Source organism: Acomys minous (genome assembly GCF_964271855.1).
Source record: "Acomys minous genome assembly, chromosome: 7".
In the NCBI taxonomy this organism is placed as follows: domain Eukaryota; kingdom Metazoa; phylum Chordata; class Mammalia; order Rodentia; family Muridae; genus Acomys; species Acomys minous.
Window position 1 is genome coordinate 46,608,727 of NC_140488.1, and position 26,711 is coordinate 46,635,437.

The window sequence follows — 26,711 nt, forward strand, 5'->3', positions numbered from 1 at the left end:
TCCTTCTCAAGTCTCTGATGGGGTTGAAGACCAGAAAGTTTAGTTCTACAATTAAGCTTAGTTGTTTAGGATTAAGATGTTTTTAGGTCTAGATAGATATTTTAAGTTGATAATGATGAGATATGAAAGGTATTGATTTACATTCAGAAATTTAGATACACCAAGTTAGGAAAGATGTTTTCTTCAAGGATGCCAAATACAAATAGCCAAAACACTATGAATGTAACATTTATATAATTTCTGTTTGTGTCATCATTATTCTTGCTATAAGTAGTTTATTGTACATATGTGTAATAACTTCATATGTAAAAAATATTTGACAACATTTTCCATCCTTTGTCTCTTACATTCTTTCTGCTTTCTTTTTGGCATGTTTTCTGAGTCTTGAGATTAAGGTAAAGAAAGGTATTAATAGCAATGTCTCATTTACAGATGATCACTCATGGTCACTAAATACCAGCATAAAATGCCGACTTTTGATATGTAGTCATGCTCACACCTTGCTTTCTCTAACTTGAATCAGTTTTGTAAGTGATGTGATAGGTCTCATTGACAAGAAAACTTATTCATCCAATGGTAACTTACTGAACTCATACTATGCACCAAGTAGAAAGTAGTCTAGGAATTGTGGTCATAAGAATGAGCAAAGGAGACCAAACTCTATGCTAAATTTCTTCTAGGACAAAATTAAAAGCAAATATCACAGACTGTTAGAAGGCAATAAATGACAGCCTACTTCAAAGTAAGTGGGTAGAGTGTGGGGAGGTGGGAATAATATGGGAATAAGTTCATTCCATTAATTCTAATGTTTTGTAACTTTATATCACTCATATAAAAGAATGTGTTTCATTATTATGAGCAAATTAGGACAGACCTTATAATGAGAACGTAATATTAGATCAAAGATTTGGAGGGAATGAGGGAACAATTTATATAGTTATCAGCAAATCAAGCCAGAGAAGATGGTAGCACAGAGGAGCAGTAAGTAGTGCTTGTGATGAAAAATATACCTTGTGCCTATCCTACTAGAAATATAAATTTCTACATCTTAAACATAAATTTGAATTATTATTCAAAAATTTCGGGGTTTGGTTTACTTTGATGGTTTTAAATTGTGTCTTTCTTTATTATTGTGTATGCAGCATACTCTCAACTTCCCCCATCATCGCTTCAATTGTAGTTGTTTTACAACTTTCTCATATACTGAGATTCTGAAGATGTATCTAGTGAGGGAGTTTCCATGGTCAGTTGTTAACATAGAAGATCTTTTAGTACATGTTAATCTACATGCTTTGAGTAACTCCCAGTTTTCAAGAAGGAACCAATATGATAGATGGCAGGTGTTCTCCAGATAAATAATCAAAAACAATAGTAACTTTTGGGGTTAACACAACCCCCAAAACCCCCTAGGATATACCCTAGCAGCAATCAGCTAGATGTTAGCTTCCTGGTATGGGCCATGTGTTAAATGTTTTATTTTCTTGGTGTAAGTGTCTAGATAAATTGCTTCAGATTATCACTTATAGGAGGTATGGATAAGTAGTAGGTTAGTTGGAAGGAACTTGAGAAAGGTGTAAAAAGTCTTTCTTAGGAAGCCTTATTCCAAGTGTATCACAGTACTGTGTTTAAAGGAAGCCAGTTTCAAGTCACTTCCTTTGACTTCACTAACTTGACTGAAATGTTATGATGATATAACTCAAGAACTTTGCAAAACAACAGGAAACTGTTGGGTCTAGAGAAAAGAGAACAGTGGAAAGGCAGAAGGTGAGAACAGATAGAACCTGTCTCTGAGTCTAGACTAAGGTTTGCTCTCCAAGGACAAAACCTGAATGGTCCCTTAGGTATAGCTGCAAAAATAAATCCAAAGAGGAAAAGGAACAGTTTTCAAATACAACACACTATTCTACAAGCTGCACCTGACACAGAAGAGAAATGTGATTTCTCTTAAAAATCTGTTTCATAATACATAAATTTTTCAAATGAATTTAAAATCATTGTGAACTATGTATATGCTCAGAAACAATTAAAATAATGGCGATAGAAAGATGGCTTAGTGATTAAGAACATTAACTGCTCTTCCAGTGGTCCCACCCACATGACAGCTCACAACCATTTGTAACTCTGGTTCCAGAGGATCTGACACTTTGTTATGATTGTTTGTGAGCATACATGTAGTGCACAGATATGTATGCAAGTAAAACAACTATACACATAAAATTAAAACAAACATATCTCAAATAAAATAATATCTCCAACTTTGAATTTCATATTTACCACATTTAGTCATTTGACCAAAGTTGCACTGCTTTCAGTATTTAGAGTTTCAATAACCCTATGTTCTCCCTTAAAAAGCTATCTATAGCCTCAGTGCATACAAGAAAGTACTTGATTCGGGTATAACATGTCTAAATAAAGCAACTGTATTTCCTGTTTTGCTTATTCTAACCAACCTTCAGCATTTATATGAGATCCTTTCTCTTCTGAGGATTCTTTGATTGTAACTGAACTTAAGACATTTGCATTTTGGTGAATGCAAAGCCAAGAAGTACAAGAATGTATAATGCACAGAAAGATTTATTACCTGCAGAAGACAAGGAGAGCACAGGAGTCATTTCAAGAGCAATGCTCTCCTTGAACAAAAGAAGTGTGGGAATTTTATTCAAGGGTCCTATACATATTCAAATAGTGAAGCATATTAGAAACAGGCATGTTTTTTAGCATACTTTTAAAAAAGAGCACATTTATGATAACAGATACATTACTGGCCATGTTTCTTTTGAAATCATAAAGTACATGTTTCAAAAGAGAAGATAGCAGATATGAATAATTATGAACACTCATTCCAAGGTCCAAGAACACATAACTCAAAAAGCAAAGATAGAAGACCAGACACTTCTAAATATGGTCATCTCAGTATTATAATCAAGCCAATTTACTCTACATTGCCTAAAAGAATGAGTCCAAGTGATTTGGTGGCTATGACTGATTTCTTTATGATTTTTCAGAGTTTTGTTTAAAGAAAAAGAGTATGAAGGTACATTAGCAATCTCAAGAGACAGTAGCTTTCTGTCTCCCCTCTAAGTATATGAGCTTTCCCTAAACTTGCATTAATGCCTGACTTTGAAGCTAATATAATTATATCTAAATTGGTCTTTTCCTTTTGTCACTACCCAGAAAACTAAACACTTACTCCATTTTCTGAAATATTCTTCTACTGTCTGCTTTGACTTATCATAAAATAATTTAATTTATATATATTTTATATTTTCTGCCAGATTGTAAACTTTTTGAGGACCAGGCTATTTGCAAGATATTGCTTTACTATATAATGTATGCAAGATACCAGCTCACCACTTTGAGGAAAAGCTATAAAATAAATATGATCACCTAGAGAATATATATTCAATGGTGTTTTGAAAAGTTTTATAGAAATATATATTTTACATTGACCATACTCATACTCCTTTATATTCTCCCAAGCTTTTTACCCTTTCACTTTCCCATTAGGCTCCTTTATGCTCCTAGACAGTTTTGATTGTATTGTTATATCATATATAAACAAATTATTTTAATGCATTTATATAAAACCTAGAAATGAGAGAAAATTCATAATATTTGTCTTTCTGAGAGTGACTTAATTCACCTGACATGATTATCTTCAGTTGCATTCATTTTCCTACAAATGAAATAACATCATTCTACTTTATGGCTGAAAAAATGTCAATTGTATATCTACATCACATTTTCCTTATCTAGTCTGCTGCTAGGTCTGAAGAGATAGCATTGGAAGACTAGGTTGGTTCCATAACCTAGAAAATTCCATGACTTCAAAGAGTGCTGCTAGAAACATTAACATGAAAATATTTCTGTGGTAGCTTGTCTTGTATCATTCAGATAAATGGCCAAGAAGGCATATCTGAGAATTACCGCATAGTCTATACTTCTGGTTTGTTTGGTTTTGTTTTTGTAAAAGCTCCATATTGACTTCCACAATGACTGAACAAATTCATGTAACCACCAGCAGTGCATAAGAGCTCCGTTTTGTGTGTATCTTCACATGCATTATTTATTTTCTTATTTATTTACTTTTATTTTTTATAATTTATTCAGATAACATCCCGATTGTTATCCCTTGCTCTTATGTTCCTGTTCCCACCGTCCCTCCCTCTTCTGCCCTATGCCCCTCCCCTAGATCACTAACAGAAGGGGACTTCCTCCCCCACCATTTGACCATAGCCTATCAGGTCTCATTCAGATAGCCTGCTTCTCCTTCTTCTGTGTGGCATCAGGCCTCCTCACTAAGGGGAAGTGATAAAATATGGTGCACCAGAGTTGATGTCAGAGGCAGTGTCCACTCTCTCCACAACTGTGGTACTGTCCTTGGTTGGTGCAGTAGTTTGTGCATACCCCCTTGGGTCCAGATCTGCTGGCCTTGATGGTTTCCTTGTGAGGCTCCTGAACACTCTGGGTCCTTCCTCCTTCCATCCCGCCATTGTTGTTTGTTTTTTTAATGACTATCTTTCTGAATGGGATAAGATGGAATCTCAGGAGGGTTTGATTTGTATTTCTTTGATGGGTAGAACAACTAATTTTTTCCAAATGTTTATTAGACATTTGCATTTCAATCTTTAATAGTACTCTTCTCCATTTAATTCACCTATTTATTGGTTTGGGGGCTTTTTTCAGCTCTTTACATATTGAAAATGTAGAACATCTCTTTACTTGACTATTTTCTTTGCTATGTAGAAGTTTTCCATTGCATGAGTTCTTGTTTGTTGACTGTTGACATTATGTCCTAGGCAATATGAGTCCTGTGCAGAAAGTTCTTAAGCATCTTAAACTGTTTAAGAGTTTTTCCTCTTACAGTTTTAGAATTTCAGGTGATATACTAACATTTTAAAATCCATTTTGAATTGAGTTTTGTGACACATGAGATAGAGATCTCATTGCATTCTTTTGAATGTGGATATCTAGTTTTCCAAAACCATTTATTAAAGAGATTGCTCTTGCTCCAGTGTTCAGTTTTTGGAATTTCTGTTAAAAGTCAGATGATTATAGTAGTGTGTGTTTTCTTTTTTCTTATTATTTTTCTGTTTACATATACATTTATATTAATACACATATAAAAATAAACTACCTACAGCAAGGAGAACCATGAAACAATCAGGAATCATATAAATGGTACATTCATAGTGTTTTGGTTATTTGTATTTGGCAGCCTTGAAGAAAGTATCTTTCCTAACTTGGTGAGTCAAAAATTCTGAATGTAAGTCATTATCTATCATATCTCATCATTATCAACTTAAAACATCTATCTAGACCTAAAACCATCTTAACTCTTAAACAACTGAGCTTAATTGAAATGAACTATAGAAATGATCCCTGAAAGTATAGTCTTAACTAAGCTTAATTGTAAGACTAAACTATCTGGTCTTCAGCCCCCCTCAGAAACTTGAGAAGGAACAAAATTGATTACCTGAGTAAACAGGGAGTGCAGGTTAACAGGTTCCGAAATGAGATGACAGAGACAGTTTGCTGCCTGGACAGTCACCCAAAACTCTCGATATAACGTTGGAGCATCATCTTCAGCCTTCTGGCCCAATATATCTGACAGACATATTTGTGAGGCAGGAATTATTGATGACTTGCTTACCCTGTCTTGGCAGCATTTGGCTGTGGATTCTACCTGCATCCAAGCTTGCCCATTTTTAGGCAGAATTCTGTCTGTGGCAGAAATGAGAACATTTTGCTCAGTGGCTGATTTGCCACATTTGAAGCCATCTCCATAACGATGTTCATGTGTCTTCTATTTTATTCCACTGGTTCATACGTCTCTTTGGAACAATACCATGCTGGCTTTATTGCTGTGGCTCTGTAGAATAAGTAGAGTCATGTACAATGATACCTCCAGCATACTTCATTTTTTTCTCAGGCTTGCTCTGACTATCTGGGGTCTTTTGTGTTTCCATATAAATTTTAAGATTTTTTATATTTTCTGGAAAGATGGCATTACAATTTTAATGGGGATTGGGTTGTTGTACTATTTTCCAGTTGGTAATACAGCTACTATAAGCATGAGAGGGTAATCTATTCTTTAGTGAATCTTTATTTTCTTTCTTCATTGTATCAGAGTTTTCATTACTAAGACTGGCAGTGGTTTGGGTGAGATAGCTCCCATATTCTTGTACATTTGAATACTTGGAAGCCACTTGATGGAACTGCTTGGGGAGGGTTAGGAAGTATGGCTTTGCTGAAGGAAGTATGTTACTGGGGGTGGTCCTTGAGGCTTCAAATATCCAGGTGCTATTTCTAATACCTTCTTTGTGCTTCTTGTTTGGAGTTTGATGCAAGTCCTCAGTTCTCAACTGCTGATTCAGCTACCTGTCCCTTTCTGCCTCTGCTCTGCCATAATTAATGCTAACTCTCCTGGAACCATAAACCCAAAATAAACTGTTTCTTCTGAAACTGTGGTACATTTACACTATGGAATACTACTCAGCTATTAAAACAAGGAATTCCCGAAATTTGTGGACAAATGGATTGAACTAGAAATGATCATAATGAATGAGTTAACCCAGTAGCAGAAAGACTCAAATGGTATATACTCACATATATCTAGACACTAGCCCAAGGGGCATGTCCCATGAAAGTCTTCACTGACCGGGAAAATGGGACACAGGGGAGGACATCCTATTGGGCATCTAGGTGAGAGAAGCAAGGGAGAATGGGGAAATAGAAGGATCCAGAGGGTCCTAGAAACCTACAAGTAGAACATTATGATGGGTGGATCTGGGCCCAGGGGTCCTGCTCAAACTATGGCACCAGCCAAGGACTATATGTACAATAAACATTGAACCCCTACCCAGATCTAGCCGATGGACACAACATTCTCCATAGTTGAGTGGAGAGTGGGGATTGACTTTCACACAAACTCTGGTGCCCCATATTTGTCCACGTCCCCTGGAGGGGGAGACCTGGTGGTACTCAGAGGAAGGATAGCAGGCTACCAAGAAGAGACTTGATACCCTATGAGCATATACAGAGGGAGGAGGTACCCTTCAGTCACAGTCATAGGGGAGGGGAGTAAGGGGAAAATGGGAGGGAGGGAGGAATGAGAGGACACAGGGATGGGATAACGATTGAAATGTAATATGAATGAATTAATAAAAATATTTTTAAAAAGTTGCCTTAGCAATGTGTTTTAGGACAGTGTTAGAAAAATAACTGAGACAAGGCTTCCCCAGAGAAAACTTGGATCAGACAAACACTTTGGTTAAAGTATCAAGACACAAAATGGGGGTATAAAACTCAGTAGCCTTCCTGTATATCAGTGACAAACATACTAATAAATAAGTAAGGAAAATCCCATTAATAATAACCTCAAAAATATACCTTGGAATAAACCTGACCAATGATATAAAATACCTCTCTCTAGAGGTTAAAACATTTTTTAAAGTAAATATCATGCTGTTGATATAAACACATACTGCCTGTAGGTTGCCAATTTGAAATTGCTATTCTAACAAACGCTATTAGGGTAAAAATTGTGATGAGATGAAGGAAAGGTAGAATTGGCAAGCTTTAGAAGCTTATTTTCTGTCTGACGGGAAGGTAAATATGGCATCAGAGGCTCTTGGACTTCCAATTGGTGGAAGAGAATATGATACTATTACACATTAACAAATGGCATAAGGAAGAGAGGACAAGTCTGAAGGTAGACTCTGGGGCTAGGAAGAAGATAATAATAAATATTTCCGATCACAAAGTGGCCATCTGCTGTGTAGCTATGAGGTCTTTGTGAGTCTAGTGAAGTGAAGAACAGAAGGAGAAATCAGAGCTAGAGATGTAGGATCCAGGAATCCTAAGAGTAGAAATCATGCTGAACATGCAGTGTACGCAGGTATAGTACAGAGCAAGAGGACAGAGAGCAAAGCCCTGAGAAACACTGATATTGATAGTTAAAGTGAAAAGGAAATGTTGCAACTATGATGAAGGACACAAAGTAAGAGGAAAGTTGAAAGAATATCATAATTTTGAAAGACTGAAAATGTGTTTGCCATATAAGAAGGCATGGACTTAGGACTGGCTGAATGAATAAGTGATGACAAGCTGACTCTACCGCATAGAGGACAAAGTAAAGTAGACCACATCAAACTCTTCAGAACACAAGCATCTTAGCTGCCACCAACTGAGCATCCCAATTATAACCACAGCATGTAACAGAGTGATGCTATTTTACAACTTTATCTTATTTGTTCTGCAAAGCTCAACACACCTCCTGCTTAGATGACTATCATTTTCTTTTGAGCTGAATGGCTCTCTGATCACTTATATCTTCAAAGTGGAAAATGAGGGGCTATTCGCAATGACTGTAAACTCCGGACAGTTTCAAGGTTTGTAGAGGGTTACAGAAAGTTTCTTTGGACCAACCATAAAAGTTCCTAATAGGAAAAATTTAGGAGCAGGAAGATGGCTCCAGGGGTAAAGTTACCTGCTGTCAAATATGCGATTCCTGAGGCTTACAGGATGGAGGGGGGAACCAGGTCACAAAAGTGCTCTTATGGCCACCAAACAAACCTAATGCAATACCATGTGTGCCATACATTCACACACAAAATAAATAATGGCTTTTTTAACTAGGCAAAGAATTTCTAAACTTTATTTCCTCGCTTCGTCGGCTTAGTTTGCTGCAAAGAATGAATTGTGTCTAAGCAAAAACTGAAAAGAGCTGCAGTGTCCGCAGGGCTTGGGCTCCAAAATATTAGAGATCTAGATTTTATCAGATTCATAAACAAAAGATTTTTAAAAAGAAGTCATGATATAAAACAGCAGCTTCGGTAACTTCTCCAAGTACTACCTCCTTCAGAAGTCACCTCAATTCAGTTTGCCTCATCCTTAGAAGCCTCATCAAAATTCTCCACCACATCTGGAACTTCCTCCTCTTCCTCCTCTCCAGCAGCAAGTGGTGCTTTTCCATCCACAGATTGCTTGGCCGGAGCTTCAGCCAGTCTCCTTTAAACTAGCCATGCTGTCTGCACCAACCTGGTTTAGGATGCTTGGGGAGCATTTCTGTCAGCTGCTTTGTCTCAGCCTGGCCCTTAGTGGTGAAGGTGTTTACTGTCATAGAAGCCAGAATTTTAGGGGTGTTAAAATGGATCACTGTCCCTTGGTTTGTAAACATGTTCACCTCTTCAATTCCAGAGATATTGTTTATCATTAACTTCTTTAAGGAGAACTGAAGGTTGTTGTTGTTGTTATTGTTTTTAAAATCATCTGCTGTGGCTGTTCTGTGGACCACCTTCTTCTTTCGGCGAGCAGTTCCTTTTCCACCAATACATGCCTGTACCTGCAATTTGGCAAGTTTTTCCTGGCTTGTGATCTTTTCTTTCATCTTGTCGGAGAGATAATGGGGCCATGCAGGGGACTAGGGTTCAAGCTCAGGGAGCTCTCATGCTGACCATAAGGCGCACACACATGGGGACAAAAGACAGCAGCCTAAATAATATAATTTTATCCAGTCACTGTGAGGCAATGTTTTTCTTCCTAGCTCTTGGAAGGAAAAAACAAGCAGATCTCTGTGTGTCTAGGGGCAGCCTCGTCTACATAGTAAGTTCCAGGCCAACCAGGGATACATACAAAGACTGAATCAAGAAAAGTTAATTAAAAGATGAGAAATATTTACCCATAACCGATAACTGTATTCATTTAGGTGTCATTTTTATCCGTGCGAAGACATCTCCAGAAAAAAAGCAAAGGACATGAAGTTCTGCTACTCTTTGTTTCTGGTCTTGTATAGTGAGACCAAAATTTACCATATAATCCACTCTGTGGCTTGTTATACTAAGGCTATATCAAAGTTCAGTTTTACTTCCTAGGGAGTCCTCTGATTCCATCCCTTTCCTACATGTCTATCATGTCTGGACTCTAGTTGAAGGTGGTAATACAAACGAGTGCAACTTTTATTAATAAGTGAATCTGCATGTCTAAGTTAGTACTTTAGAAAAGTTTTCATATCCATTATAAATGGATTTGTGTATATGTATGTATGTATGTATGCATGTGTGTGTGCATGTGTATGTATGTATAACATGACCTCAACTGCATCATACTGCAGACATCCATTTAAAATCTCTGTTGTAGATTGAAACTGTTAGGTTCAAAGAAAACTCCAATTCCCCAAACTCTAAAAGCTCCCCTCCCTCCCGTAAATATCCAGAAATGAGCTCAACCTGGCCTATAGGAGGGTTTCTGTTGTTAGAGAAAAGCCAGCATTCCTCATGAACTTGTGAAACCAAGTCCCATCTGCACAAAGAAGTCATTTCCTTTACCTCTGGCACCTGTGGCACCTATCAGCATATCAAAGCTCATCTTAGCCTTCAGGCTCCTTCAGTATCACAAGTACTTGTTACACATTTCAAAATCTATACTAACAACCTAGCCCTTCTTATCTTCTCCCCTTCTAGTATACTCTCTCCAGGGCACAGTAACTCCCAGTTACTCATTCTCTCATATATATATTTCATTTTTTCCACTTACATTTATATTATTACACATAAATAAAATAAACTACATATAGCACGAAGAACCATGAAACAATTAGGAATTATATAAGTGTTACATTCATAGTGATTTGGTTATTTGTATTTGGCAAACTTGAAGTAAATATCTTTCCTATCTTGGTGAGTCTAAAATTCTGAATGAAATCAATATCTATCATATCTCATCTCTATTAACGTAAAGCATCTATCTAAACTTAAAGCCATCTTAACCCCTAAACAACTAAACTTAATTGTAAGACTAAACTATTTGGTCTTCAACCCTATCAGAGACTTGAGAAGGAATAAAACTTAATTACCTAAATGAACTGGAAGTGCAGGTTAGCAGCTTAAAAGATGAAAAAAAATGACAGAGACAGTTTTCTGCATGAATAGCCACCTAAAACTCTCTATAACATTGGAGCACCATCTTCATCCTTCTGGCCTGATATATCTGACAGACATATTTGTAATGCAGGAACTATTGAGGACTGGCTTACCTTGTCTTGGCAGATTTTGGCCATCATCTGCCTGCATCTAAGCTTGGGCATTTTTAAGCAGAATTCTGTCTGTGGCCGAAATGAGGACATTTTATCCAGTGGCTGGTTTGCTACATTTAAAGCCACATCCATAAGGAGGTTCGCTGATGCTCATTGTCTTCTTTGAGGTAGGCTGGGTGTTCCAAGGAGTTAACCTGTCTTGTTGTCAAAGAGGCTTTAGAATAATAAAAACATCTTTAAATGCCATATTCTGTAGGTCTCTGAGGCTTTTGAAGACCTTATCTAACTATTTTAATTTATATATTTATATAATCATATCTATCCGTTAGACTTAGGATATATATTCTTGAATTGACATGACCATAATTTGATCAACTAACAACTAGCTTGTATTAATTATCCTAAACAGCATGCAATACCACTTTCAAAGTACTGGAATTAACCATGTATTATAATTGAGTTGGATGGGTATAATACCTCATATTAGAGTAGAAATATATATATATATATATATATATATATATATATATATATATATATATATATATATACACATATAATCTGTATGAAGAATAATCTTAAATTTGAATTCTCTTTTTAACCCAGCTGCTTATATTTTTCTTCTTCTTCTTCTTCTTCTTCTTCTTCTTCTTCTTCTTCTTCTTCTTCTTCTTCTTCTTCTTCTTCTCCTTCTTCTTCTCCATCTCTCTCCTCTATTCTCTATCCCTTGCTATTCTCTCCTTTCTTGCAGATAGCCTTGCCAATGTCCATACTTCTACACATGTTCAGTCTACTTTTTTTATCCACTATACACTCTTCCAGATGCCTCTGGCGATTTTCTGTCTCATATCTACAATAAAAACTTCCCACTTAATCATACCATGGATTAGTCATGCTGTCAGTTTACACAGGAAATATATTATGGTTTAATGTATTTATGTTCCTCGAAAAGTTTGAAATAATTAGTCTAAGTCTTAAGAACTAAACCAATAATTTAATTGCTAGGAAAAAATGTCAATCATCACAGTGAGCAGTTGACTTTATACTTCAGAGAGAGAGGTCATTAAGAGGAGCTACATGAATGACTCTTTTCTGTGTCATATTGTGACACCATTTAGTTGAGAATTATCTTAATCATCTTTTGCCAGAAAATTCCTTCTTATCTATAAAACAAATATCTGTGAAGAGAAAGTATGTGGTGCTGCTCAATGAATAGCTATTTTATAAATGATCTAGGCCATGACTAGAAACTAGGCTCAAGAACAAGTCCAAGAAGAGCCAGGTTTCCCCCCTCAAAAACAACAATGCAATGTCAAGAAACTGAGAGAAGCAACATAGTTACCTTTATTATACAAGAAGTACGTAAATGGTTGTCTAAGGAGCAGGGCAGACTTCTATATAAAGTTAGATTCCAATAAAGTACTCCTAACAGACTAGTTTACAAGTTGTGTTGTTGACAGGAGCCCACCAAAGATGACCACTCAGATATAGTTTATAGCCAGTTGAAAGTCTTTATTCCAGCCAGCTGAGACTATACTCAGGAAATTGGGATGCAGGTGTAGCCCCAAGCATCCAGAGATCAGGGTTTCTGAAGGCAAAATCCATATCCTGGCAGCTAAAGAGTGTGGGTGTGGCTTCACAGAAGCAAACAGTTTAACAGAAGCTAAATTAAGCAATTAGCTGGAGGGGGAGGTTTTGCATAAGCAAGCAATTTAACAGAAGCTACAATAAACTGTTAGCTGGAGGGGGTTGTATACAAGCAGGTAGTTTAATGGAAACTATGGCAAATTTACCTGGGCATATTGTCCTTGGGTTCCTAGGATAGAGTTTGGTAATTTGTCCACAGGATTCTCCATCAAGTAGATCAAATTCTAGTTAAACTTGAAATGACCTCAGTAAAAATACAATATGAAAGAACTTCTGTTCTGTCTTGTCCTATCACAGTATTGATTATTTTTACTATGGACATATTTACATGCAGTATTTGAGTTTTAAGATATTAGCATTTGTCATAGAAGAGTTAAGATGAAGATTCTAATCCAAACCCTAGTATTCAATATATGTCGCATTTCAAAAGTCTTGCCCACAAATGAGGATTGCTCCAAGAGTAGGAACCAGGAAAGCATTTTAGTCTAGAGAACAAAATAGGGAGGGACAACATTATGGATAAGCATAAGAAATGCTAGGTTGGTGTAAAGAAATAACACATGCACACAGTTTTAAAAAATCACAGAAATCTAAGTAAATTAAACCAGGTTCCTCTTGGGGGCACAGAAATGTTGTGAAAACAAATTTGAACTTCAGTATCAACGACTATGTATACTTGTATTATTTGAGGAGGTAGATATGTTAATGATTGGAAGCTTATTCCTATAGATTCTATTTTTCAGATTTGGAAAGGTGATGAAAATGTAAAAAGATTGGTTTGGGATTTTTTTTTTTAGACAGAGTTTCTATGTAGTCATTGCTACCCTAGAATTTACCACATTGACCAAATTGGCCTAAAACAATAGAGATCCTTCTGCCTCTGCCTCTTAAGTGCTGGGATTAAAGGCGTGTGCCACTATGATCAGCAAAAAGAGATAGGGGTACAAATTTTATAGCTCCTGCAATGGATGCTGAGTTAGAGTTCTAGAAGCTACACATAAAGAAATTAATTCAGAGGTATAATAGTAGGACTTATTATTGGATTTCTTAACATTCTTATTCTGCTTAATGCTGTTATGACAACCATTTATTTGAAGTATTTCTATTTAACTATATCTTGTCTAAAATATATGTAATTTGTTAGCAAGTTATGCTTGCAATTCCATTTGAACTAATTTTTCAAAGAAAAAATCAATTAATAGTGTTTTAAAATTTTTATATCTAAGAAAGTTGTTCCAAATCATTTTCCTAGAAGTCAGTATCTACTTGAAGGTCACAGAAAATAGTTTTCTTTTAAATTGTGACAAATGATGAGACCATCTGCTGTTATGTTTATAAAAATTAGCTATTTACTTCACCGTCTAGAAGTGCTTTGGTTATTTCAGTTTGAATGTTCATAGGGATGAAGTCTGAAATGTTTCCATACATTCCATTTAAACAGCATCATGCAATTATTAAGTGGTACCTATAAGCTTCTAACACTAGAAACTCCCAAATCATACACAAATGAATATGCATAGGCTATCAATGACAATTTGCTGTCAAAGGAAGCCTTGAGAGCCAGGAGGAAAATGTAGGCACCAATTGAGAAATGCATTTTTTCAAAGATTAAAGCATGGTTTTTCTAGGTAGGGAAAACAGTACAAGGAGCTGCTCAATTATGTTATGTAAACATGTTTTTGTTTTAATCCAAGGTATGGGATATGGGACTGCTTCAGATTGTTCGTAGCAGCAGACTATTTGCCTAGTGTATGCTCTGGCAGGGGTTGATTCTGCCAGCTGAAGATAGCTTAATTCTGGGGACTCTATAAAGGGTATAAAAAAACCCCAGAGATCCAAGAAGGGAGGCATGGCGGTTCCTCCTGCTGGTTCCTGCTCCTACTCCTGCTCCTGTGGTTTGTGAAGTGGTCGAGAGAAAACTGAACTTTACTGACTGCATGAACTGAATGGAACTGAATGGAATGGAACTGAACTGAATGGAGCTGCAGGAACTCAACTGAAGTCAAGTGCACTCAAGTGACCTGCACCAAACTCAACTCCCCTCTCTCACTCATCTGTTCTTAGGTACCCTCTCCTTAGGTATGTCCTCCTAAGAGTTCGGCATATCCTATCTCTGACTCATTCTGCCAAACCTTTCTCCGATTCATCACTTTGTCTACTGCTCAATTAGATGCCATTGTTTAGGATTAAAGGTTGTGTACTAAGGTTGTGTCTTTATTCCAGTCAGAGGGATTAAAAGTGTATATCTATGTTCTCGCCAGAGGGATTAACGGTGTGTGACATGTCTGTATTCCAGCTGGTTCACACAGATCTAGAAGGTCTTTGGATGTTATCCCTTGCCAGAGCAGCATGTAGCTGGATTAAAATTCCTCTACAATTTCAGGCTAGCAGGTGTTTTTGGCATAGTGGAAAATATTATCAATTACTATTTCACAAATCTTGTCCATAAATAAATTAAAGTGATTTAGGGAAAGGGGAATAGGGTGAAAGAGGGAGGGAGAGAGGAACGGGAAGATAAAAGTAAGGGCATAATAATTGAGATGTAATCTGAATAAATTAATAAAATAAAAAGAAATTGAATAGGAAATATAATAGGCACTAGAGTAGGAATCTGGAAATAGAATTATAAGTATGTAAGTGTTCTGCCCCATTTACTTTCTAGGTGACTTGAACCACAGTAAGTTTCCTTACAGTAAGATGTAAGTAGGTGGTAGAAAAGTATTTCTAAGTTTTCTCCCAGTTCTTACTTTCTACTAAACTATATCTAACATTAAGCATGACAAGCAAATGCTAATAGGGACCCACTCAACACTTGAAGTAACAAACTGGTTTTATGACACCACTTCCAGGCCTTGGGCCATCTAAACAATATATCAATTCTATTGATTAATGAGCTTTGAGGGTTAATCCATACCAAAATATTTCCTAATGAATGAGCCTATATCTAGTCAATCTTGAAAAATAGCCTTTACCACAGCAACAGTGATGTGCCAGAAATAGAACTTGTGCTGAGCACTATCCAATAATTCAATCATAATTAGCTATCTAAGCTCTCCACTAAATTCTATAAGGTTTTGCTGCTTGTAACGGGCAATGCCAAGGCTAAAAACAGTATGGAATAGAAAAACTGCTACATTTACTACACATGTTCTGATGGCAAAATCATGGTAAATTAAAATTTATTTTCCAATTCAAATTGTTATAATTTGACTTAAAACTATCAACATGCTAGGGCTCCAAAGGATATCTGGGTAGGTTAGAGCCATAAAAACTGACTTCCTTTACTTAAACTAAATCAGAGCAGTTGAAATCATCATAACATAAAGCAAAATATTACTTTAACATGGTAAAGTTTCCCAGTGGCTTTCATGAAAGACTGATAATATTTTTGAAATACTAGACAGGTTTGGAAGACACAAAATAATCTGAGGCCATTCTCCAATGTTCAAAAAAGAAATTGAAAATGTGACCAGGTACACTATTTATGTAAAAGTAAATTATTTACCCCAAATAGTATTCCTGACTTACATAGTTTTATTCATTATCATAATCCAAGAAGAACTTTTCACTTCACAACTCATCTCTTCCCTTTGATGTAGTAAAAAAAGGTAACATATGATAAAGAAGGTCAAAAGCCTCTTACTGGGAAGAAGGTTACTGTAAGTTATCCCCAAGAAGCAATTTTTACAGATATAGAGATATGTAAACATGTCTGAGAAAATACACTCTCCCAAAGGTTGCTGGTTTAAATGGATACACACTTATACTTACAAGAGTAAGTATTATTAGAGATATATATGTAGGAAAGCACAACTGAGAAAATACACTCTTCCCAAGGTTACTGTTAAATGGATACATACATATAGTATATATGTGTACATAATGAAGATGGATATGGAATGAAATCAGGAGCAAAACTAGGAGAACAAAGGGGATGAATGGGAAAAGAGGGGTAAGAAAAAGAAGGGGCAATTAGAACTGCTCATCATCTATCTGTCTGTCTATCTATCTATCTATCTATCTATCTATCTATCTATCTATCTATCTGTTTTGAATTGTCCTGATGCAGCACAGTATCCTACGCAAAACTCACAATTATATTATTTAAAGGTTGTCTTACACTGAAGGCCCTAATATAGAGGATATATCCCCATAGTAGTCTCTCTTTCATATTGTTTCCAATACCATGATTCACATTTGCTTCCTGAAACTAGCTCCTTATATTATATAATATTTGTCTCCATAGATATAAGTCCACAGCTTTGGAAATTAAGCCCTTCCAAAGGCTCTATGGTCTCATTAAGACCTCATGCTATAAAGCAAGAAGTAAATTGGTATCTAGAAGTAATCTCAAATAATTTATCTGAACAGTTATGTAGCAGAATCTACTAATAGAAGTTAGCTAAAAAGCAACCAATTTTTTTCGGTTTAGTCCCATTCCCTTTGGCACGTTTTAAAAAGAATAACAATGACTTAGCCAGGCAACTGAACATAGGCACGTCTTGAATGTAAGAGAATTTACATTGGACAATATTTGGGATACTATTAACATTGCCCACCCAGAAAAACTGGTCCATGCCACAGCAACAGATAATACTTCTGAAGGTCTCCTGGAAAGTGGGAAGATACTTGGTGGTATCTTGGCATGGCACTGGAATGAAGCTCCTAAATCAACAATAGAAAGCACAAATAATCAAAGCTTCTGACTTCTGTGTCCTGAAACGCCTCACTAACCAAGTTTTGAAGCATGCACCACACACATTCAACTCTTAGTTAATGATTAAGTTTGGCAGAGACACAAAGGCAAGTCCATTCCTAGTAGATAGAAAATACTTTGCAGGCAGAAATTATCTTGAGTACTGAGACTTCATTTGAAAGCCAGGAAGTTTAGAACAATTCTACTCAACTTTCTTTCATCTTTTTCCATATCTTGCTTTTTTTTTTCATTACAAAACTTGGCATTGTAGTTTGATGACTGAAAGTCTTTCCCAATCTCTTTCCATGTTTTTTCTCACATGGACAATTTCACTACTAAAATCCTATACTTGCATACTTAATTTTATTTGACATCTGCTTTTAAGAAGACAAAATGGCAGCCTACAGAATGGGAAAATATCTTCACCAACCCTACATTAAAAAGTGGATCAATATCCAAAATATATGAAGAACTCATGAAATTAAACACCAACAAACCAAATAACTCAATTTAAAAGATGAGATATAGAGCTAAATAGAGAATTCTCAACAGAGGAATATCTAATGGCCAAGAACCACTTAAAGAAATGTTCAATGTACTTAGTCATCATGGAAATGCAAATCAAAACAACTCTGAGATTCCATCTTACACCCATAGGAATGGCTAAGATAAAAAAAAAAAACTCATGTGACAGCACATTCTGGAGAGGGTGTGGAGAAAGGAGAACGTTCCTCCATTGCTGGTGAGAATGTGAACTTGTACAACCACTTTGGAAATCAATCTGGTGATTTCTCAGAAAATTGGGAACAGCTCTACCTTAAGACTCAGTTATACGCTGGGCATGGTGGTGCACACCTTTAATCCCAGCACTTGTGAGGCAGAGGCAGGTGGATTGCTATGAGTTTGAGGACAGCTTGGTCTACAAAGCAAGTCCTAACACAGAGAGACCCTGTCTCAAAAAAAAAAAAAAAAAAAAAAAAAAAAAAAAAAAAAAAAAAAAAGAAAGAAAGAAAGAAAGAAAGAAAGAAAGAAAAAAAGACCCAGTCATATAACTCCTGGCCTTATACCCCAAAGATGTGCTACCATATAAAAGGACTTCTGCTCAAATATGTTCATAGTAGCCTTATTTGTAATAGACAGAAACTGAAAACAATCTACTTGTTCCTCAACCAAAGAATGGATAAAGAAACTGTAGTACATTTACAGGAATACTACTCAGCTATTAAAAACAAAGACATCATGTAATGTGCAGGTAAATGGGTGGAAGTAGAAAAGATTATCCTGAGTGAGGTAATCTGGACCCAGAAAGACACACATGGTATGCCCTCGTTTATAAGTGGATATTAGCCATAAATTACAGAATAACCATGCTACAATCTACAGAGCCAAAGAAGCTAAGTAACAAGGATGGTCCAAGGGAGGATGTGTGAATCTCATTCAGAAAGGAAAATTAAATAGACATCTGAAGTAGATAGAGGGAGGGAAGTGGGTGGGACAAGGGGTAGGGAGGGGAACTTGGATGGAGATCAGGTGTGGGGGACAGGGGCGGGGGCTGGGAGAGAGAGTGTAAATCAGTGGGAGGCATCTTTGGGACAGGGGTTGCTCATGGGAGGATATGGGGGTGGCCTTACCTGAGACTCTTAGCAACAAGGGATATGGAGCCTGAAGAAGCCACCTCCTATAGCCAGGTGGGACTTCCAGTCGAAGGAGGGGACACCAACCCACCCATAAAACCTTTGACCTGAAATTTGTTCTGCCTACAAGTGTAAGGATAAAGATGCAACAGATTGAAGGAATGGCCAACCAACAACTGGCCCAACTTGAGACCCAATCCTTGGGACAGAGCCAAGTACTAACACTATTAATGATACTCTGCTATACCTGCAGACAGGAGCCTAGCATAACTGTCTTTTGAGAGGCTCCAGCCAGTAGCTGCTGGAAACAGAAGCAGTGGCTCAAAGCCAAACACTAGGCCAAGCTCAAGGATTCTTGTGGAAGAGTGGGAGGAAGGATAGAGGGATACAGAAGGGTCAAGGACACCACAAGAAGACCTATACAGTAAACTAACCTGGGTCCATGGGGGCTCACAGAGACTGACCCACCAACCAAAGAGCCTGCATGGGCTAGAGCTAGGCCCCCTACACATATGTAGCACATGTGCAACTTGGTCATCATGTGAGTCCCCTAACAATTGGAGTAGGATCTGTCTCTGAGTCTGTTGCCTGCCTTTGGATCCCTTTCCCATAGCTGGGATGCCTTGTCTGGCCTCAGTGGGAGAAGATATGCTTAATCCTGCTGTGACTTGAAGTACCAGGGTGTGTTGGTACTCCTTAGGGGTCTGTCCTTCTCTGAGGAAAACAGGGTGTAATGGGGTGTGGGGTGCACATCATTGTTATGCATATAAAATGGCAAAGATATTTTGGAAAGTGATTTTATTGATTTTTAAAATGTTGATCAAAGATTTACCATATGACCCAATGTATTGACACCTATGTACAGATCCAAAGGCAATAAAATAAAAATATGTTTGCATAAAAACTTGCACATAATCCATATCTGGTAATAACAAAGAAGAACTAATTTATGTTACAATAATAATAAATCTTCAGACATTATACCAAAGTATATTTAAGACAAAATAGACTATATATTGATCTTCTCCCAGGAAAGAGTACACCATAGTTACAAAATATCAAATGGTCATCCTTGTAAGCATACACACATGAACATCATTATACAAGCTGTACTTAGGAATATATATGAATGCAAGTACATATATATATATATGCATGCAATATCAATTAATTTAAAATCCCATGAATTTGAAAGAGACACAGGAAAGGTATATGGGATTGTTTGGAAGGAGGAAAGAGAAAGAAGAAATTAAATAATTATATTATAATTTTTAAAAAAGGAAAATGGACCACATAATGCATGATTCCATTTACATAAAATGTCCAGAAAAGGCAAATCTATTTAGAAGGACAGTAAATTAGTGATAGCTTTAGGATGAAAAATGACGGTAACTACTAATGGCCATGAAGGATTTTCTTGAGATGCACTAAATGCATTGAAATTGAACAAAGGTCACAGTAGCTTTTTTTTTTTTAATCTTCAGGACCTTTTTAAATGTGAAAAACAAACAAAAAACCTTATTCAACTCTGCTTTTAATATAAGTAAGTTATATGGTATATAAATTATACTCATTGAGTCTATTACAATGTATATAAAATATTGATGTTACATGGGACATATGGAAGTGAAAGTAAATTATAGCTATTCTTTTTCACTATTTTCTTGTGAAGAAAGTAACTTACAAAGAAGTAAATCTGTCTATTGAGTGGTATTTTATCTGGATATTTGAGGTTACATGGTCAAATTAGCAGCATTTTTAAATATAAGAAAAAATGACATCTTCATAAACTGTGTATATAAAGAATGACTCAATGAAAACAAACACAAAAGTACACACTTGGTGAAAGTGTTGGAACCTTGGCTTATATCATGATTCCACTACTTGCTGGCAGTAAAGATTATGTTTAGAGCCTCAATTTTTCATCTACAACCAAGAAAACAAAAGGGACAAGACATGAAAACTTGCTTGTAAATAGAAAGTATAATAAAAATAAAAAGGAGATTTCTCTAGATATGGTGGTAGAAAAGAGGAAACATAAATATTCATTTAATGCTAAATAATAAAAGGACCATCGTGGAAAGGGGGTGGTGGTGAAAAGATTGCAACAGCCAAAGGATCAAGGAGTTTGCTGTGAGATGTAGCCTCCTAGGAACGCCAAAACTACACCCATGAGCTGTACAAGGATGACACCAATAGGCACACCAACATCAACAAGCAGGAAAGCCCCAGAAACCTCAACCCTATGCAAAGAACTACAGGCACCTAAGGAATGCTGAAAGAGGGAGAAATTGTTTTCCTCAGAGAAGAATACACTCATTGGTTATAAAATAGCAACAAAATGTAGTCAGTACTGAAAATATACACAGAAGTAACAATATACAGACTGAGCAAGTTTTATTTACATAATTATGTGTATGTGTATTTTATTTGTGTATGAATTACTCTTCTATTGCTGTGAAGAGATACTGTGATCAAAGCAACTAATACAAAAAGAGTTTATTGGAGTCTTGCTTATAGTTTCAGAGGGAGTGTACATGACCATCATGACAAGGGACATAGCAGGAGTTAGGCAGGCATGGTGCTGAAGCAGCAGCTGAGAGCTTATATACTTATCCATAAGCACAAAGTAGAGTGAGAGCCAACTGGAGTGTCATGGGCATGGGGTTTGAGGGAAGACCTCTGACATGAACTCTGGTGCCAGGGATTTGATCATTCCCCCTTGGCAGAGAGGCCCTGTGGGAATACAGAGGAGGGGGATGCAGAGTGTCCAGATGAGACCTGATGGACTGTGGTCAGATGGTGGAGGAGGAGAACCCCACCTGTGAGAGGTATAGGGGAGTGGAGTAGATCAGAGGGGTGGGGAGGATGGAAACAGGAAGATAAGAGCAAGGGGATTGATTACAATCCAGATGTAATGTGAATAAATTATAATTATTAATAATAATATTATTATTAAAAGAAATTCCAAGCTTACTCCAGTGGCACACCTCTTCCAACACGGCTATATATACCTCCTATTCATTCCTAAAATCTTCCAACAACTGGGGTCCAATCATTCAAATATGTGTGCCTATGAGGGTCATTCTCATTTAAACCATCACAGCATATAACAACAATTCAAAGGGGGGAAGTGAATTTGAAAGATAATAATGAGGGTGTACATGGGAGGGTTGAAGAGAAGAAGGGGGAAATGAAGTAATTATATTTTAACTTCAACAACTAAAAAACATAATAAATAGAAAGGTATTTTAAGAGAGACATAAATAGAGTGCTATGGACCATCGAATGAAGAAAGATTCATATTTTGTTTGAATGTGAAGAAAAGTTCCATAGAGATACTGACATTTGAATTAGGGCGTGGCAGATGCATACATTTTAGTCCACAGAGATGATTTATTAGAATAAAATCAGAAAAGGCAAGGGAAGTATGGCCCATATGGAAGGAACTCAGGCCATTCACTTAACTGGCCTATGTCCTTTTTGGTTTGATTTTACTTCTTCCTAAAACTGTACTCCGTTTACTGTACATATCATTTCCAAATTTCATACTGTATTATAAAATTTAGGAAATGATTACATAATATCTGCTAGATTGTACTTGTAAGACACAATTTTGTCACATTATTTTCATCCCTATACAGAGTACCTCCTCAAAGTCCTTGCTGAAGTCATGTACATTCACTGGATATTTATTAGGACTTATTTTCTGCCCAATATAGATGTAGACAGAATATAATATAGAACTTTAATTTTGGCCTGAGTTTGCTTAAAGCTGATCCAGAAAGACCCAATACTCAAGTAATTTTCATGACACTAGAAAATGGAACACAATGCACACTGCACTGGTGATTATCTCTCTCTACCTTATATCCAACAGGGTCAATAAAATATATGTAACTTGGTCATTTGCTACCAATAGCAGAAATATTATAGATATCCAGGCAGAAAGTAATGGAACACAGTTAGGGAGATAGGATGGAGAGACTAGTAGATTATTTTCTAAGTGGGAAATTTTGAAGTATGGAAACTAACAAATGGATAAAATGTTTGGAAATACCAAAGACTTACTGGTTTAATAATTATCACATTCTTATTCCATTTAAAAGGAAAACAATACACTTATTGTTTCACTTCAGTAAATGCCACATTATAATTGCTCAATCACCTAAGATACATTGGATAAATACATAAATAAATACTTCATTCTAGGTAACACTATTTGCCAATGACTATCTCATCATTTGTTATTAATAGGATTTGGATTATGAACCTCCATTGATGAATGGCAATTGTCATATAAACACGACCCAATTGAGCAATCAGAATTTTTGCATGTCCCTAATAGTATATCCATGAATAGTATGGTAAGAAAAATTCTAAGGTAGTTTCCAGGAATCTAAGTCCCAGTGTGCACACCTCTGTTTTAGTAATAATGTAGTAACCTGCCATGTGCTTACATTCCAAGGAAGAAGTAAAAAATTACAAATGGAATTGAATTTTCTAATCAAGTGATATCAAGTTAACAAAAAAGAGATTATATTAATTTGGCCTGACCTAATAAGATGGAAATTTAAATGGCAAGAGAAGTCTGAGAGATTCTAAGTAGCATTGCTACTTTTCCTGTTGTCCTGAAAGGGAACAAGTAACCATGTTTAGAAAAGAGAGAGAAACTTCTTAGTAGGGCATGAGGCAGTTCCTAGAAGGCAAAAAAATTGACCACATCTAGTATTAAGCAAGAAAAGGAGACCACTTTCTTATACTCATAAGAGAGCCAGTTCTTGCAAGAATCTAAATGAACATGAAAAGAGATGCTGAGTTTCTGGTGGGAATATAGTCAAGCCAATAACATTATTTTAGGCTTCTGATACTTTGATCAAAGACACTATGTAATGCATGGATAATGCTGCCCCAGAGGTCATAATTTATTAAATGAAAATCCAAATGCCAGGTGTGGGATACTTCCTTCTTAGTTTTTTGTTAGGGAGGACCCACAGTTTCCCCCAAACAATACAAGATCCTTCCATGCCTATTGATTAACTACCAGAATTAGATATAAGATCTTAGTGAGGACATCATATGTCTTGGTGGCAAGACACAGAAAAATCAATCCAGAAGTGATCTGGAAGCTTCCTTTCTGATGGCTACCTTTCATAGTGCTGGAATGTGGTATACTGGGAGAGACAACTTATCAGTAGTTTTACCCAGCTGTTAACAGTATTAAGATTAATTTGTATTAAGATAATACAAATCTTTCAGGCAAAACATTCTCACTGACATAATAATGGAATGACTGTTGTGTGGTTAACCAATGGCTTTCTAATTATATTTGAAGCATATTTCACAGGAGGACTTCTTCATGTTTGCTGCTGTAAACTTATCAAAACCCAATGGTTGGTGTCATAGTTACTGTTTTATTGCTATGAGGTGACAACCACGACCAAGGCCAATTTAAAGGAAAGAATTTAATGTGTGGGCTGCTTACTGTTTCTGGGGATTAGTTCATGATTATCATGTTGAGGAGACTGGTGACAGGCAGGCATGGTGCTAGATCAGTAGGTAGGAACTCAAAAGATCTGACAGAGAGAGAGAGAGAGAGAGAGAGAGAGAGAGAGAGAGAGAGAGAGAGAGAGAGAGAGAGAGAGAGACTGGGTCTGGCATGGGCTTCTGATATATTAAAGCCCACTCCCAGTCACCCACTTCCTACAATATGGCCGTGCCTACACCAACAAGGACACACCCATTAACCTTTCCCAAACAATTCCACTAACAGAGGACCAAGCATCCAAACATATGAGCCTATGGAGGACTTTGTTATTCAAACCACATCTGGGCAGGTTCTAGCTTCTAGGGAAGAACCTATTAGTGTTGTGTTAACTACATATATTGTCATACTGCCTTCTAAATGTCTATTTTCGTACACATAGATTAGTGCTGCTCTCAACTTTGGTCCGAGTAACTTCTTTTTTGCATTGGGTAGCAGTGGTTGAAGATCTGGTCATAACTGACTTCAAGTTCTCAGTCCTAAATTAGACGTCCACGTCATACTCCTCCCCACTACAGTTCAGGGACTATGGAGGAGGCACGAGAAAGAATGTTATAGCCAGAGAGTAGGCAAGGGCACTGTGAAGTGCTGCCTTCTGGATATGGATGGCATGACCACTATACTTATAAACTCACTGTAGCTGTGATTACCTTTAGAAGATATGCATAGCAACAAATCTGTTGCCGTGTTACCAGGCATGGGCGGAGGGCTCATTAGGCCCCTACCTTCACTGAAGGACTCTGGGCAGTTAATTGTTGTTGCAGGGAGAAGGAGGCATATTCTTTATTGGTTATTGAATTGCCCTTTCTTCAGGTAAATAACCCTCATACACATGATCATGCAATCACACCTAAACAAATAGAGCAGACCATAAAAAAAAAAAATGAAAATGGGCAGGGTAATGTTGGGAAGACAACTTTTTCAATTAGAAGGGAAGGGGATAAGATAAGATTATTGGATTAATATGATCAAAATATATTATAGATGTATATGCTTGTATGTTTGAAATTGTGAATTAGTAGATAATATCGAAAGGACATCAGGCAGATGATTCTCACACTTCTGATTTACAGAAACTGTATGGTAATAAGTAACCGCCTTAAAAAGCCATTAAATTTGCAGTAATGTACTATGTAGCAATAGAAAAGTAATACAAATATAAATTAAGAAGCTGTGACTTAACAGCATATGTCCCTAGGCAATATTCTATAGCAGGTGTGTCTTACAGAGGTCAGGATTACAGATAATGATACTAGACACCTCAGTAAAGCTTTGATTATTCTTTAGTTTTAATCTTCATTGAGGAAGGAAATTATTTATAAATCAAACAGGCAGAACAAGTTTAATAAACTCAGAGGATTTATTTGTACCAAAACTGCTATTTATTATGTGTAGTTGTCCATAGCAAACTATTTTTATTCTTTTTCCCCTACCTCCTTTTATAAAATGGTCACTACATGACTGAAATTCATTGTAATTTCAAGTCAGAAATGCTGTTGTATACTCAGCAATTGTAGATACTGGATATTTACTGTAGCATCTTTAATTTGTGCCCATGTTAAAAATCAGGAGAGAAACAGTAGTATCCTTAAGTGTCATGGTCACATCTATTTTTTTCCTGTCTCTATGCTTCCACCAAATCATCCTTATCTAGCATCTCACTCTCGTGGAGCATTGACAGATGAGAAGCATGAATCCAATTCATTAATTCATCAAACAAGTACTTGTAGAATGACCTTCTACATGCAAGAAACAGTCAACACTCTGTGGAGTATAAACATCTTTACAAGTGTGTGGTATGTGCATTTGCACAGAGCTCTGAATGTAGAATGACCCTGTGCTTGATTTAATGCTCTATTTTTGCTGTCTTGAAATCCCTCATCACTTTGAACAAGGGACTCGCATTTCCATTTTGCACTGGGGCCCTGCAAATCATGTAGCTGGCCCTGCTCAGGAAATACAACTCGACTAAAACAACTAATAGTGTTTAAGGGAGGGTAAAGTTGGAAGGAGAAATAAGGGTTATATGGGATCATCTTTCATTGTATACATGTTTGAAATTTTGGAAACTAAAAAAAATTTTTTAAAAGATAATGCTGTATCTATACGCTAGTCTTGGTGCTGCTACAAAAGGACTGTGTGGTCATTGGCAAG

At 36.6% G+C, this 26,711-nt stretch overlaps 1 protein-coding gene and 1 pseudogene across 2 annotated transcripts in view; both read right to left on the reverse strand.

Annotated features, from left to right (window-relative positions):
* IL1RAPL2 (interleukin 1 receptor accessory protein like 2) overlaps positions 1-26,711 on the reverse strand; it is a 1,137,954-nt gene that overhangs the window by 416,616 nt on the left and 694,627 nt on the right. The gene's annotated exons all lie outside the window — the stretch shown is intronic.
* On the reverse strand, positions 8,851-9,436 carry LOC311602154 (transcription factor BTF3-like; annotated as a pseudogene). The gene has a single exon. The product of its transcript is annotated as a transcription factor BTF3-like (transcript).